General features: G+C 39.7%; 1 protein-coding gene across 1 annotated transcript in view; it reads left to right on the top strand.

The window, feature by feature from the left end:
• The first annotated feature begins 1,493 nt into the window (after nt 1-1,493).
• The window catches only part of DIDO1 (death inducer-obliterator 1), a 58,849-nt gene continuing 46,263 nt past the window's right edge, over nt 1,494-14,079 (top strand). The window contains exon 1 of the mRNA XM_026092841.2: nt 1,494-1,731. The gene's annotated coding sequence lies outside the window, so the exon portion shown is untranslated. The remainder of the gene's footprint in view (nt 1,732-14,079) is intronic.

The following is a 14,079-nucleotide window of genomic DNA, read 5'->3' as shown; positions in this document are numbered from 1 at the left end:
ACTCTTTTGGTGTGCAATTCCTTGTTTTGCACACTCCTGAGATGCTAAATCCCTGCATTAACAACATGCCATTAGCTTTTCCTAGGGTGTAAATCACAGTGAAGCTTGATCTACCAGAGCTTAAGATATTCTCCCTCCATGTGCCTTTCATTTATTGTAACTCTGTAGACAAAGAACAAACTACTGCTTGCCCTTAATAATGCTGTCTTGTACTTTTGCACAGGGATCTCAATCTCAGTGTTTTTACTTCTTGGTGTTCCCGTGTGAAGTAAGTATTAATACTGCCCAGTTTTACAGGCAGAGGCTGACTTTGTACTGTTGCAAAAAGGCAGCTGCTAATAGCTTTTCTAACACTATCCTGAGCTTTTACCACCAGAAGTCTTGTATATATTGTGCTCTAGAGTGTAGATTTCTGTAAAATGTAATTGAATCGTTCTATAGAATATTTTTTTTTACACCTGTTTTCTCGTATGTTGTTAGTCCTTAAACCATCTCTACTAAACACTGCATCTGTCTGGAGTCCAACTGAAATTAATTTATCAGCTCATGAGGAAAAGTGTGCAGGATCAGGGTCAGTCAAAGAACCAAATGTTGTATCTGCACCTCTGAATAGAAGGCTCTTCAAATATTCATGTCACAAGTTTTTGCATGGCCTCATGGGTCATCCTGTAAATTTTGTGACCCCCTCAGTGATCTTGAGCTATAGGTGTTTCTCCTTACAAATATCAAACACTGACAGGAGGAACAAAATGTGGAAACTGGAGTTAGCCCCCCCCGTTCATAGCCGAGTTTGGCTATCGGAGAGTTTAATAGCCTAACCATTTTGAGATGGAGTTTATGGGGAAGCCTCCATGTGGTGGATCAGCTAATGCAGTGAACACTCATCTCCCACAGCAATTAATAACTTGGACTCAGGGGAAAACATTACTGCAACAATTGCTATTTGATTTTGCAAAACCAGATGGACTAGACTAGAAAAAAAATAAATTGGAAACAATGAGATCAGCCCAGCTGGGGAGCGTGCGGACAGCTCTCGGATCCATGCAGGAGCTCCTCCGCCATGTTAATCCTGTCAGAAAGCTGCACTTGCCCTGCAGGATTAAGTCATTGTGAGCAAAATGGTGTTTAGCCCTGCTGCAGGGCTGTTTTGCCTAGCCCTCCTGAGCCTCGAGTAATGAATAAAAGTGTGCTGTTCCCATGAGGTAAGATCACCCCCATCTCCTTGGTAACATGGAGAAGGGCAGCAGGTGCTGTTGGTACCACAGGGCCAGGCCGTAGCAGAGCACGGGGCAGCTCGGCCCCTGCTTCCCCTCAGCCGCCCAGGACGGCGAGGGGCGGCTGCCCGGAGCTGAAGAGAAGCTCCGCGGGCCGTGGGGCCGGCGCGCCAGCCCAGCAGCGGAGGGCGACGGGCAGGGCCTGCAGGCGCCCCGCGCTGCCTTCCCGCCCGCCAGGCCGCGCCCCGCCCGCCTGCTGGGCCGCGGGGCGGAGCCCGGGCCCGCCGAGTCCTCCAAGGAGCCGTGCGCAAAGCGGAGAGCGTTGCGCCGGCCGTTGGGCGTTCTAGGCCGCCGTTGGGCGTTCTAGGCCGTAGCCGGCCGCCATATCGGTCTCTATGGTAGCGGGGGAGGAGCAGCCCCCGCCCAGCGCTGTGGAGCGGCTGCGAGGAGGAAATGGCGGCTCGACTCGGCTGAGACCCCTCGGCGGCGGCGAGATTTCCCCCACCCCCTCCCCGCGGTGAGTGAGGGAGGCAACCGGAGGAGCACCGGGACGGGAAGAGAAAGGGAGCGGGGCCGTCGCTGCGGCGGAGGGGTCGCGGAGAAGGGGCGGCCTCCTGCTCCGGCCTGGACGCCTTGGGCTCGACTAGAAAATGGAGGCGGGCGGGCGGTGCGGGCCAGGGCGGCCGGAGGGCCGCGGGGGTGGCGCGGCCTGTTTCCAGGGCACCGTCGGTGCGGCTCCAGGGCGCGGGCACGTCGGAGGCCTGGCCTGGTTCCAGAGGAGGTCGGCGACTCAGTGCGGGGGCCCCGAAGGAAGCTAAAAGCCGCCGCCCCGTAAGCTATAACGTGGTTGGGCCGGAGCGGAGAGGACGCCCTCCCCGGGCGGAGCGGGCTAGAAGGCGGGTTCCTCCATCTTGGGGGAAACGAGATGACGGTTATGCGCTGAGGCGATCGACGTCATAATCAACCTGACGCCGACACACTTCACCGTGACGTCACGATCGACTTCTCCGCCTTTCTCGCTCAGTTTCTCCGTCGTGTGCCAGTGCTGGATGAGGGCTCCTCCGCGGGGGCCTTGAGGAGCGGGGGTCTGGGCGCTGGGGCAAAGCTCCCCTTGACAGGGATGCCCGAAACCCAGCCGAAAGCTCGTGCTGGGTCTGGGGTCTTCAATGGGTGGGACTAAAACTTACCTGAGCAGAAGTTCCTTTTTCTCTCTCCTGGGTTGAGGAAGTGTTCTCCCTATTGGTGAGTTATTCAAGAAAAGGTGAATTTCATCCTGTTCTGGTGACTTTCTTGTACCAGGAAAGGACAAGGGCCTGAAACTTCAGACAATGCTATTTGTTGGCTGGCTTTAAATACTCAATAATTTGCCAGTCAATAACTTTATTTTCTTCCCTCCTCCCCCTCCTTTTGCACTAATGTATTTAAATGCTGTCTCCTGGAGGTGATGGTAAACCTGTTTGCTGCTTATTTACTTGCAAAAGCTGTTATTTTATGGTGACCAAATTCTCTTTCAGACAGGTCAAGTAGTTTTCAGTTTATACCTCCAAGTGATAGCTATATTTCAGTAGTAGGTGAAGAAAATCCTATAATATAATATAGTTTGTCATTTTTAATTTGGAAAGAACCGTAAAATCATTTTAATGTGTTACAAAATTTATATATATAAATTTCTTTTCATGGTGTTTGTATGTTCCGTAGCTTAATACAGTGTAACATGCTGTTTTTCTTGCATGGGCTTTCACGTTTTTCTTTTTCTAGGAACTTGAGGGAGGCAAAATTGCTGATTCCTTTTAAATAATTTAAAAGGATGTAAATATATGATTCCTAATTTTCCTGTTTTGTATTTTTGCTGGCTAATCTATTTTAGATATTTTGCAGAAATAGCTCTTTTGACTACTTAATGAACACAGCCTTAAGTAAATTCTTTGACAGCAGATCAACTATATATTACTTCCTTTTTTGAGAACTCTTTCACTGTTTGCTTTTTTGTCTTTCTGTTTTACACACAGTTTTCTTATAAGTGGTGATTTGAACTGGTTGAGCTCTCACCCTGTCCTGTTGATATTTCTAGAAACAAACTTAGTAGCCTTTTGAACAATTGAATTGCTGGTCAGTGAAAACAGATAATGTTTAGTTACGGTACAAGTGTAGCATATACTGTGTTAATTGTAATAGATATTTTGGGTCATGCTCCACTTCTATGTATGCCAGCTGCTCATTACCATTCTTTGACATTTGGAGCTTTCTATAGGAATAAATATAGAAGTGTGCTGAAAATAGCTTTTCAGAGTTAGGCCTTAGGGTTTTTTTTTTTTTGTATTTTTTTTCCTTGACCGTTCCAGAAGCACATTGCAAATAAAGCTTTTTAAATGCACTTTGGTAGAAGAATAAAGGATCATGTTGTCTTCAGACTACTTTGAGACTGCATGACTCCACTGATTTGCAAATAGAATAATTGTTGATTTGAAAACTAGAGCTTAAATAATGTTTTTTTCAAGAGTTCTGCCCCCCTTTTTAAACAAAAAATTCTGGTTAATTTCTTTTGGTATGCAGATAATCTTGTTCTGCTGTGATTTCATGTACACCATAAAATATTTATAGATTTAAAAATATTCAGACAAAATATATATAATGCACACAGTGCTTTTGATATAACTAGGAGGAAATGTGTAGTCTTTTATGTTTTAAAAAAACAAACAAACCCTGGAACTCCTGGAAACAGTGCTAACAGAACTGTGTTAGTCCGAAGTAGTCCAAATAAAATTGAATATGTATTTTCTAGTGCCTAGTGGACTCATCAGCAGATACTGTTTGTTCTACATAATCCTACTTCACTATTAAGATTATCTGGAAGTGGATTATATTATTTGTTTTCAGTTAAAAATAGTCATTGTCTTTATAGTTATAACTTATAATTGTGGGGTTTTAGTTTTGTGCAGTCTGAAACTTCAGCTACAAGTATTAGGTGGAGAGAGAGGAAAGGCAAGGATTACAGACTTGACAGTTTATAAAACTTAACTGATGAAAATGAAGGGGAAGAAGAAGGGGCCGTACTCAGAGTAGGATTAGATGGTTTCTAGTTGACTGAAGTGGTAATGTCTGCACTAGTTTAACGCTCTGGTGCACTTCTGCCTAGTGTCTCCTGTAGTGCTATAACAGTTGGACAGTGGCAAAAAGTTTAAGGAGAGGATTTTAATATAAGCAAGATTAATCTAACTTTTTATGCAAGAATTGGTAGCTTATTTGTGTGCTGTAAAGCCTCTGTCTTCATTAGTTGAATCTTTAGTCCACTGTCATTTGCACTTTAAGGCCTGTATCAGTATTACGTTTTTATCTAAAACAGCTTCTAAAATAACTGAATACCTCACAGATACTAATGATGGTAATCTCAACGGCATTGGTAGATTTTTGAGGTTAAGAAGTACTTTAATTTTCCATTGGGGGAGCTAAGACAAAGGATATTTAATGAGCATTATATATGTTCTCAGAATAAGCCCTTATCAAAATTGGGAACTGAATTGTGTTTCCTGCATTTGCAATAGCAAAATCAGTATTCTGTAATAACTGTATGTTATTGCGTTGAATTCCGAAGGAGAAATTTGTTTTCATTTCACTTCATTTTATGAAGCCTTCTTGATGGGATAAGAATGAAACTGATAACTGGTTTCAGATTTCATATCTTAGCTTTGCAAACAAAATAAGAGGGAAAATAATCATATATGGAAGAGTACAAGACTTTTCTTCAACAGGTATGCTGATAGGGTCAGAAATTGAAATCAAGTACTTGTGCTGAGTCCACGTTGTCAGCACAACTATGTGCACAGAAAATAACCAGATTTACCAGAAGATACAGGTTTTTGAAGTACAATATAAAGCTAATTTTTTTGGTTTTGTTTTTGTAATAGAATATTTTAAGATATGTATAATTACTTCATGTACTACAATAGTGCCAACTTGACAAAAGTCTGCACAACTTTATTAGTTTGTGGACAGCAGTTGAAGGACAGTTAGGTACAGTGTGACTATTCAAGTTGGAATTTGACAGCTCTAGGATTGTAATCTTATGTGTGTAATAAATAAACAAGCTATGGGATGTTTGAGATATTTACAGTATTTAACTCTTAGACTTAAACCTAATAAACAATTGTTGTCTCACTTAACAGCTGAGGGTTCCTAACAATCATGGTAAAGAACCAATTCCCTTGGTACTTCAGTGGGAAAATGTCTGGTTGTATCAATCACCTTTCTAGAGCTCCGTTTCCTGTGCAGTTGCTGAAAATATATTCAGGGCTGCTGAAGAGGTCAAGTTCAGTAGCAGATAAATGAACATTAGACTGATAAGTAGTATGTTTTTGTAATGTGTTTCTGTTCAAAGCAATGGCAAAGTATGCTAAAGGTTATTGTATATTGAGTAATATCCAATGACAAGTTTGTAATTGGTATTTCTGTTGTCTAAACTTGAGACCATGGCTTGTAAAATTGGCTTGTACTGGGGCCTTTAGAAGGCTTCCTGGGCGGAGAGGGTTAATTTCTTCTGAATCCAAGTTTCTGACCTTGGAAGGCCTCCTTTTTTTCCTTCTACTATATAAAAAGGAAAAAAAGCAGAGCTATCTACGCTGCTTGTGATGCTGCAGCGCTTTTCTTAATGAGCAAAATCAGTTAGCTGCCTTTTCTTTGCTCATACTGTTTGGATCCGAAGAGCAGAAATAAAACTGACTAAAAAATTTGTTTTTCTGTCTTTGGGTAAATTTTCATTGTTAGGCAGATATGGGAAGACCATTCAGAGAAAAAAAGTGAACATAGGCTTCAGAAAATACTATAGGAATGGTGAAAAAGCGAAATGTCAGTCTGGTAGTAAGGCAGTAGAGAGTCTCTCTGCCTAGTCTTGCAAGTAACAGTGAAGCTCTGGACTAGAAAATACTGGTGGAATCTATTTAATGCTATTTGCGTTCTTTCCTCTAAGAATAAGTTAATGTTTCCTTAAACGCAGAATACACTAAATTGAATATGAACTTTGTTTATCAAACAGGATTATAGGCCTGCAGTTTGGAGGATGTGCACAGTGTGTGAAAGTGCCTTATGTTTAGGTTTGTCCTTTACAAAAGTTTTGTCAGTACAATTGTTAGTATAGTTCTTTCCCCGGCTATTAACAGATACAGCTGTGCTGGCAAAACCTTTCGTATATACACAAATACAATAAAATGTATTTGCCAGTGTAGCTTTGTTCATACAGGGAATTTGAGTGAAGTTTTAAATTTTTACTTCCTCCTGACACAAATTGCTTCTCTGCTTGGAAGGTCCTGCTACTGTGTTAATAGAGTTTTCCTATTATGTATGCAGCTACACTGACAAAACAGAACTGCACTGCTCTTGTGCACACCTGCTCCCCTACCCTGTAAACAGAATGAATCATACAGGTAAAAGTACAGTTCTGCTGGTATAATCGTATCTGTGTGAGTAGCTCATGTCAGCACTGCTGTGTTGATCAGGGATTGTACCCTTTCACATTCCCGACTTGTGCAATTGTGACAATGAAAATCTGTAGTGTAGACATGATCATGGTCCTGTCTGTTAATTAATAAAATTTTCATGTTTGCCAGGTTTTTGGTTTGCTTGCTGCTAAAGTGCCTTGAATATTTGTATGAGAAACTGCTATTTAGCTGATTTTAGCTGTGGGAATTTCACTTTGGTTCAAAGAAGCATATTTTTGCTGCTTATCCAGAATAAAATAAACTTACAATACTTGGTGATGTTTTTATTCTGCTGTGCTACCAACTGGGTAGTCCATCGCTTCTTTCTTTTTATTTGATTTTTTTCTGATGGTTCTGATCCTGTATGGTACAATCTGAAATCAGATTTAAAAAAAAATGTTTAGCTTGGGAAAATTATTTTGTAGTCTGAAAGACATCAAAATAAAGAGAGTGTGTATCTTGTGCTTCATAAGCCAGGGAGCTGCCTTAGGCTTTTTTTGCTTGGATTAGTTGTGTCATGCTGTGGGGTTGCTCATTTTCTTTTCTGTTTAACTGTTACTGTGTACTGGAGTCTGCTATGTGTGCATCGTTACCTGATTCTGTGCACACAGTTTAAATTCAACACTTCCAGGAGGTCTCAGATTAACTGCAAATGTGCAGGATTGCTGTCCTGTGTGTGCTCAGTTAATCCATCCTGCAAGGCTGTGGCAGTTGCCTTCTTATGAGGCCGATGCAAGGTAAGTGAATAGCCTGACAAAAATGATGAAAAGGGTAGTGGTGTATATGCTAGTTTCAGACACACATCAGAGGGGGTTTATATTAATGGGTGACTAAAGAATAAACCTGGAAGAAAACAGAACTTTTGTTTCTGCATCTTGGGAAATTATAAAAAGCCTAGTTATCGTTTACATTTTTAATCTTATTAGGTGATTGATATAAGCACTGCCACTGTATAGTACTTAGTATCTTGTAAATGTGTACTTAACTGGCTCTCCTATGCCAATACAGGGTGAGTGTTTTGCACCATACACTGGACATCTGAAATAATTCTTCAATTCAGTAATTCTTCAACACCAAACAAAAAAAGTAGCACTCAAAGTCAAAAAGTCTGTGAGCCACAGAATTTCATTGAGATGATCTCTCTGTGTTTTCAGGGATGTCTGACAATGGAAAAGTAGTAGTGATGGATGGTACTGAATCATGAATGATATCAGCATTAAAAAAAAAAAAATCGTGATGCCACCAACTCTTATAGTACCTTTAAGCCTTTTTGAGGTAAAGGTCAATGAGATTGGGTAAGGGAGTCTCAACCAGGGTGCAGAAATCCTTTTTTTTTCCCCCTGGTAGATTTGATCTCATTGATGGTCTAAGGTCTCTCTTTGGGGAGCTCTTTCCTCATGGTGGAGGCTGCGGTGACCTGGGTACCAGGACACATTTTCTTTCTACCATCTTCTGAGGGTACAAATTCTCCCCTGTACTCCAGTGTAACCATTTCTGCCCTGGAACAGCCTGATCTTTCATACTGGTCTAGTCTGTTCTCTTCCATTATTTTGGTAGAAAAGTGGATGGGATACCATCCAACACTCTTGCTGAAAGATAAGGCTTTTCAGATACTACCACCTGTGTTTGGAAAGAGGGATTGAAGGTGAGGGAAGAAAGAGCAGGTTTGAGTGGAAGAGTGACACGAGACTGTATTGTAGATGTTAGTGGTGTCATCCCTGACAAATCAATATCACTTTGTGTTCTGTATGTCTGGGACTGAAATACTATGGTGGTAGTAAACGCTATCTTAAAACTAGCTGTGAGTGGTATTTTGTCTCTACGGTAGTTATATATTAGTTATTAATATTTGCCTAGATCTATCACTACTTCATGCAGTATTTAAGAGTAGGCACTTCTTAAATTAGGATGTCGTATTTCTGAGAAACGTGGTTGTATAACTGAGTTATATATTACTGAATCTACATTTATTCTTGCGAATTACAAAATACTTTTTTTTTTAATGGGAAATAATGTATTGGTTCTGGAATAGGTAGAAAATAACTGCAACTTTTAACTTGTTAATACTGCAGGTATATGAGCTAATAGTTTTGTCACAATCTTGGAATTAATTTAGTGTGTTCAACTATAGCTAGCGAAGTGCTTACAGATAATAGTGTTACAGTTTTGGTAGCATTATTCCTCTTTTTTTTTTAATGTTCCTAGGTCTAGCTATAAGCAGTGAAATGCTACAATTTTATGCAGGTTATAATTTTTAACATCATTTGAATTTAAACCTCTAACTAGCGTAAAATGTTTGTAATTATCAAGGATGTCTGGACTTTTGACTCGGAACTGTGGCTTGTCTACAGTGGTCAAGTACTGAGATACTAAATTAGTGTTTGCGGGCGTGGCGTTAGGATCATATCAGTTTTCTTATATCTCCCCAGACCTGGACTCCAGGCTCATGACTTGCTGCCTCTCTCACTCTTCAACCCTCATTACTTCTCCCCAATTCACAACATTCCTATTTCACAACTTTGTGAAAGATAGCTTCCTTCTAAAAAGAAGACACTTAAATCAGTAAGCAGTGGATACATTTTAAATGAAAATAAAAACTATATCCTAGTTGTACTTATGGGAAAAACTAGTGCAGTATAGCAGCAGAGCATTTTTAGCATGGATGTGGTTATTCTGTCAGGTCTGTGCTTTGTGTCCCCTGTCCCCTACAAATGTCAGAGACTGTCTGTGCCAGCCTTAAGATAGGCTTGGACAATGTGGGTTCTTCTCAGAGGAGCATTAGAATGTTTTGTGATCCAGTTTTCTGTTGCTTCTCGCTTGAGTGTACTCTTGCATCACTCTGAGAAGAGCAGATGGAGAGAATAGCACTGCAGTCCTGTGTGTACATGTCTTTCTCCAGTGCTTTTATAATTTTTGGTGCAAAACCTTTTTACTGCTATTCTTTAGGGGTGGATAGATTGTGTCTTTGCCCATTGTCCAAAAAAAATTGCTTATTTATGTACAAAGAAGGCTTTGCCCTGCTGACTTCCTTTGAGCTGCTTTTTGTGATGTTTGGGGACTCAAGGGATTAATTTTGTTGCTGCTTCATAGAAACAGTACAGGTTTTCCAGATCTTGTCCTTGACAAATGGGAATATAGCCATTTTTCATGGGATCAGTCTTCTGACTGGTTGATACTGCTTAGTTGATGCCACTCCTTTCCTTTTATTTGCATCAGGAATGTTGTCGTTTTATTAATTCTCAGCCAATCAGAAATTTTTATATGATATTAGTACATTCACTTACTAGGAATTTTTCAACACTTAGAGGAGGCATTGGCCAAGGTCTGTACCTGTTTTACAGGGATTAAAGTGAGTAAGCAGTATCAATTGTGTTTGGAATCACCATTACATCATTCCAGAAAGGATGCTTTCTGTCCCGTTCATAACATCCTGCAGTTTCTTAAATATTTAAGATAACTGTCCTGGATATTTTGGTATTTTGGTTTTAGCCAAATACCTTGCATCTCAAGCCTTCTAATCCTGAGGAGCTCTTGGAGAAATACAACTAAAGGCTAGTTATAAGTCATTCTGATTGAAACTAGTATCTTAAATCCTGGCATGGTCTAGATTGGATCAGGACGCGGAACTGAAACCGGTCACTGAATGATGCATGCTTTTAATAGCTAGAAAGTGCAAGACCCTTATTTTCCTTTGGATTTCTTTGCAGATGCAGACGCTCTTCTCACTAACCCTAGTTTTGGGAAGTGCATGGAACCTTACATTGATCCTTGTGATTTTTCAGGATCTCTGTCCCGTTCTTGGGCCCTGGCCATTGAATGTCCATAATGTATATAAAACATTAACTGGAGCTTCAGCATGAAGCTTATTTAAAAGGAGAGCAAAGGGAGCCTTTTTCTCTATTGTAGGAGATGTAAACCCCCTTCCTTAGGTAACTTGGCAGACTGAATCAGTTCCGGCAGCAACTAAGGGCCATCACAAGTCTTTGAAAGCCTTGCTTTCTTCGATGCATTTGTAGGCCTGAGTACATGTAAGAGATCTTTCAAAAGCAAATGCATCCTTTTATACAGTTCTTGGGGCAAGTATGGAGATGTGAGAACTAATAGGTGCCTGATATTAGTCATTTTGGCTAAAGCATTCATGAAAGATGCTTACATAACTTGGTAAGTATATGGTATGAGAACTTGTGCAGAGTACAGCAGATTTGCTGAGTATTGGAGTGCTGTCATCCAACAACCTGGGATAATGTGCAGCATATTTGTCGTCTAAATGTCGTTAGCAAAGATTAATGTTAAGAAGAGGATAACTAACACTAGTCTTTCATATAGATTCCTCAGAGAATAAATAACATATCTAATAGACTGAAACTGAGCATCAAGAATTTATCATAAATTTTATCGTGTAGCTTTGCTTGCATACAAGTACTCAGACTAAGGAGAAATTAAATTTTTACATTTGTTTGTGTTTAGTTGAAGTTTCTATTAGTAAGCTGTCTTTCAAAGCTCTTCTACAGAGTGAAATCTTCCCAGTTAACTCAGAAAGGAAAACTGTAATTCATTTAGAATTCTAAGCTGGAAAAAGACAAAATCTTAATGCACTCAGCTGGTCCACCAAATGCATAATTATTTCTTTAGGGCAAATTAGAGAACAATACAAGTAGGGTTACTGGTTTGAAGGCATAAGTAACTGTTGGTAAAATGTTGAATCAGCCTTTGTCTAAAACTAGAGATATAAAAAAGTGATAACTTACCCATTCTTCAAAAGCTTTACTCTGTCGTCATCAGATGATGTACTGAGGCATCTTAAAAAGGGCTTAATGAAGATACCTGGATCTGCTGAATGTTAGCTTCACGTTGCCAATTCTGTAATTATCTATGCCAATAGCATAGGACTGGGAAATGATAATCTCTCTTCCTTCTGTTTTGCCTGAGACTTGTAAACCGTTGAGGTTGCAAAGAAGGCGGAAAATAGCTGTATGCGTTTGATAAGGTTTTCTTTGAATGTGAGAGTGATGATGTGTTTACAGAAAAGAGGTTTTAGGTTACAGGCTTTCCCTCTCCGTTTTGTTTATTGTTGATTACTGAAGATGTGTTGGAGGATAGAATTTTAATGTGTATTACACATCTGTGAACATCCTGCAGTAGCAGGATTTGGAAATTTGGGAGTATCTTTTCTGACTCCTGTTAGATTGGTTGCTGATACTGCTCTAGAATTTCTTCAAACCACATAGACTGAATGTCATACACATAACATACAGGTTTGTAGTAGTTACAGAATCTTCAGGGATGCTGAATGTTAGTGATAGTCTCTGTGGTCTTGCAGAATGGGCAGCCCCATGTTTTCATGTTTCTTACTGCTTGAAAATACTTGACCTGATTGTGAAATTAAAAGCTTGTGTCATGTGATCTTTATAATGTGATAACGTCATTGTTTTTTCTGTTAAATATATTTTCCTCTTCAGTTTAAAACCTTGCCTATGATCAGGGTTTTATATGCATTGTTATTGATGGTTTTATGTTATTTTTCTGTGCTAGGATACATGTTTGCTTTGATTGCTTCTGCAGTTCGGGTCCAAGATGCATTCAAGTACATAAATTGTTTTGGGGAAACGAAGCATTTGATCCCCAAATTAACAAAGGAGAAAAACCTAAATTATTTTTAACTGACTGTTCTTTTTCAAGACATTCTGTATCACATTTATGCTCCGCTTTTAAATAGGTGACTGTTCTGTTTCACTGGAACATTCACCCTATTAAAGTTTCTAATGCTGCATTGAAGCAGTACCGCCTCTTGAAATATCCAGCTGCAGCGTGCTGAACAACAGAACCCATATGATATGACTTGAAAGGTTTGATGTTGTATTAGTTTTCAGAAATGCCAAATGTCATCTGTGTGGACCACAAATTTGTACAAGGCTTAAAACATTGATCTGATTTTGAATGGGTAGAGTTTTAACTGCCTGAGATCTGGTCAGCTGTTGCTGCATGGATGATGGTGTGGTTGAAGTCTGAGCTGATACAGCAGGTTGCTACTGCCTGAAGGGGTTCTGTTCTCCATCCCTGTTCTTCCATGCCTTTGCACCACTTCTGATATTCATCTCATCCTTTTGGGTCTCTCTTTGTGGGTTAGTTTTCTGCTGTCTTAATAAACTGAATCTGCTTAACAAGAAATCAGGTGAGCATTCTGGGCTGGGAGGCGGGTGCATGCGACATAGACTGTGAGCAGGGGAGAAGGGAGCAGGAGCAGCTGAAGTAACATCAGGGTTGCATTTTTTTTTCCCCATAGTCCATAAACTTGGATTTCATAAGCACTGTGAATCCCTCATTTAATGAGGACCTGTTGTATATGTTATGTATCCATTTAAGTCAATTAATCTAGGGTTTGTATAGGCAAAGCTTACTCCTCTGTGAAGAGGAGAGAAAGTTTTACTTTTATAAAATTCTTGTTCTGTGTTTCCAACTTTATTTTATTTATAATAGGTCTTAAAAGATTACACATATTCACAGTGGAGATTGCTTATCAAAGGAAACTAGTAACCTAAGTAAAACCAGAGGACTTTCTGAATAAGCAACAGTATGCGTATTTATTATTAGTGCTGTTCTGCCCTTCTGCCCTTTCATTTTCAGATTTTTCCCAGCTTTTTTTAAAAACAAAGTTAAATAATATTCTTTCTAATAGACCATTCATATTTCTGCCAAATCTCTTATTAGGGAAAGTACACCACTTAGTTCCCAGAAAGAACTTTCAAGTTTCAGGAGTATGATTAATGAACTGTATTAGGGAGAAGGAGATTAAGTTGATCATGAACCCACAGTTCCTTCAAAACAAGATGAAGTTTGCTGCTTCAGCCCACATTTCTCTTAGTATCTCCATCATAATTGAATAGCTGAACTAGAGAACAAACGGAACAAAAGAAAAAAAATCCTACTGAATTGGGAAGAGAAAGAGATGCTAAGACTTTCAAAGTTACTTTATGTTGTAGGAAATATTTTTTGTAGGCGATAGTAGAATTTTTGCTTGAAGTGTTAGGAGATGTGTTAAGTTTAGAAGTGTAATTGTGAGTTAGGGATTCGTGTTTTTACATTCTGATAAAATTTATTTTTCAGCTTCTAGGCATTTGTTTAACATGTTTTATGATGTAATTCCACAAGAGCAGATTCATATAAATAAGTGTAATCTGGACTAACTAAGGAGAGAGAAAACGAAGGCCTTAAATACTCAGTATAGTTAAGAGCAATCCAAACATTTTCTAACAAATGTGTGTGGGGGTGGAATTTTAGTGTTTTAGTGTACTAAATTTGTATACCTATCAAATTTGCAATTCTTTTAAAATTGCAGTTCTGTTAGAGTTTTCTCCTCGAGGCTGTTAACAGTGAGTTAATGACTGTTAATACAA

The sequence above is a fragment of the Dromaius novaehollandiae genome, chromosome 16 (assembly GCF_036370855.1).
Source record: "Dromaius novaehollandiae isolate bDroNov1 chromosome 16, bDroNov1.hap1, whole genome shotgun sequence".
NCBI lineage: Eukaryota > Metazoa > Chordata > Aves > Casuariiformes > Dromaiidae > Dromaius > Dromaius novaehollandiae.
The sequence above is the reverse complement of the archived record's forward strand: the minus strand, read 5'-3'. Positions and strand labels throughout refer to the sequence as shown.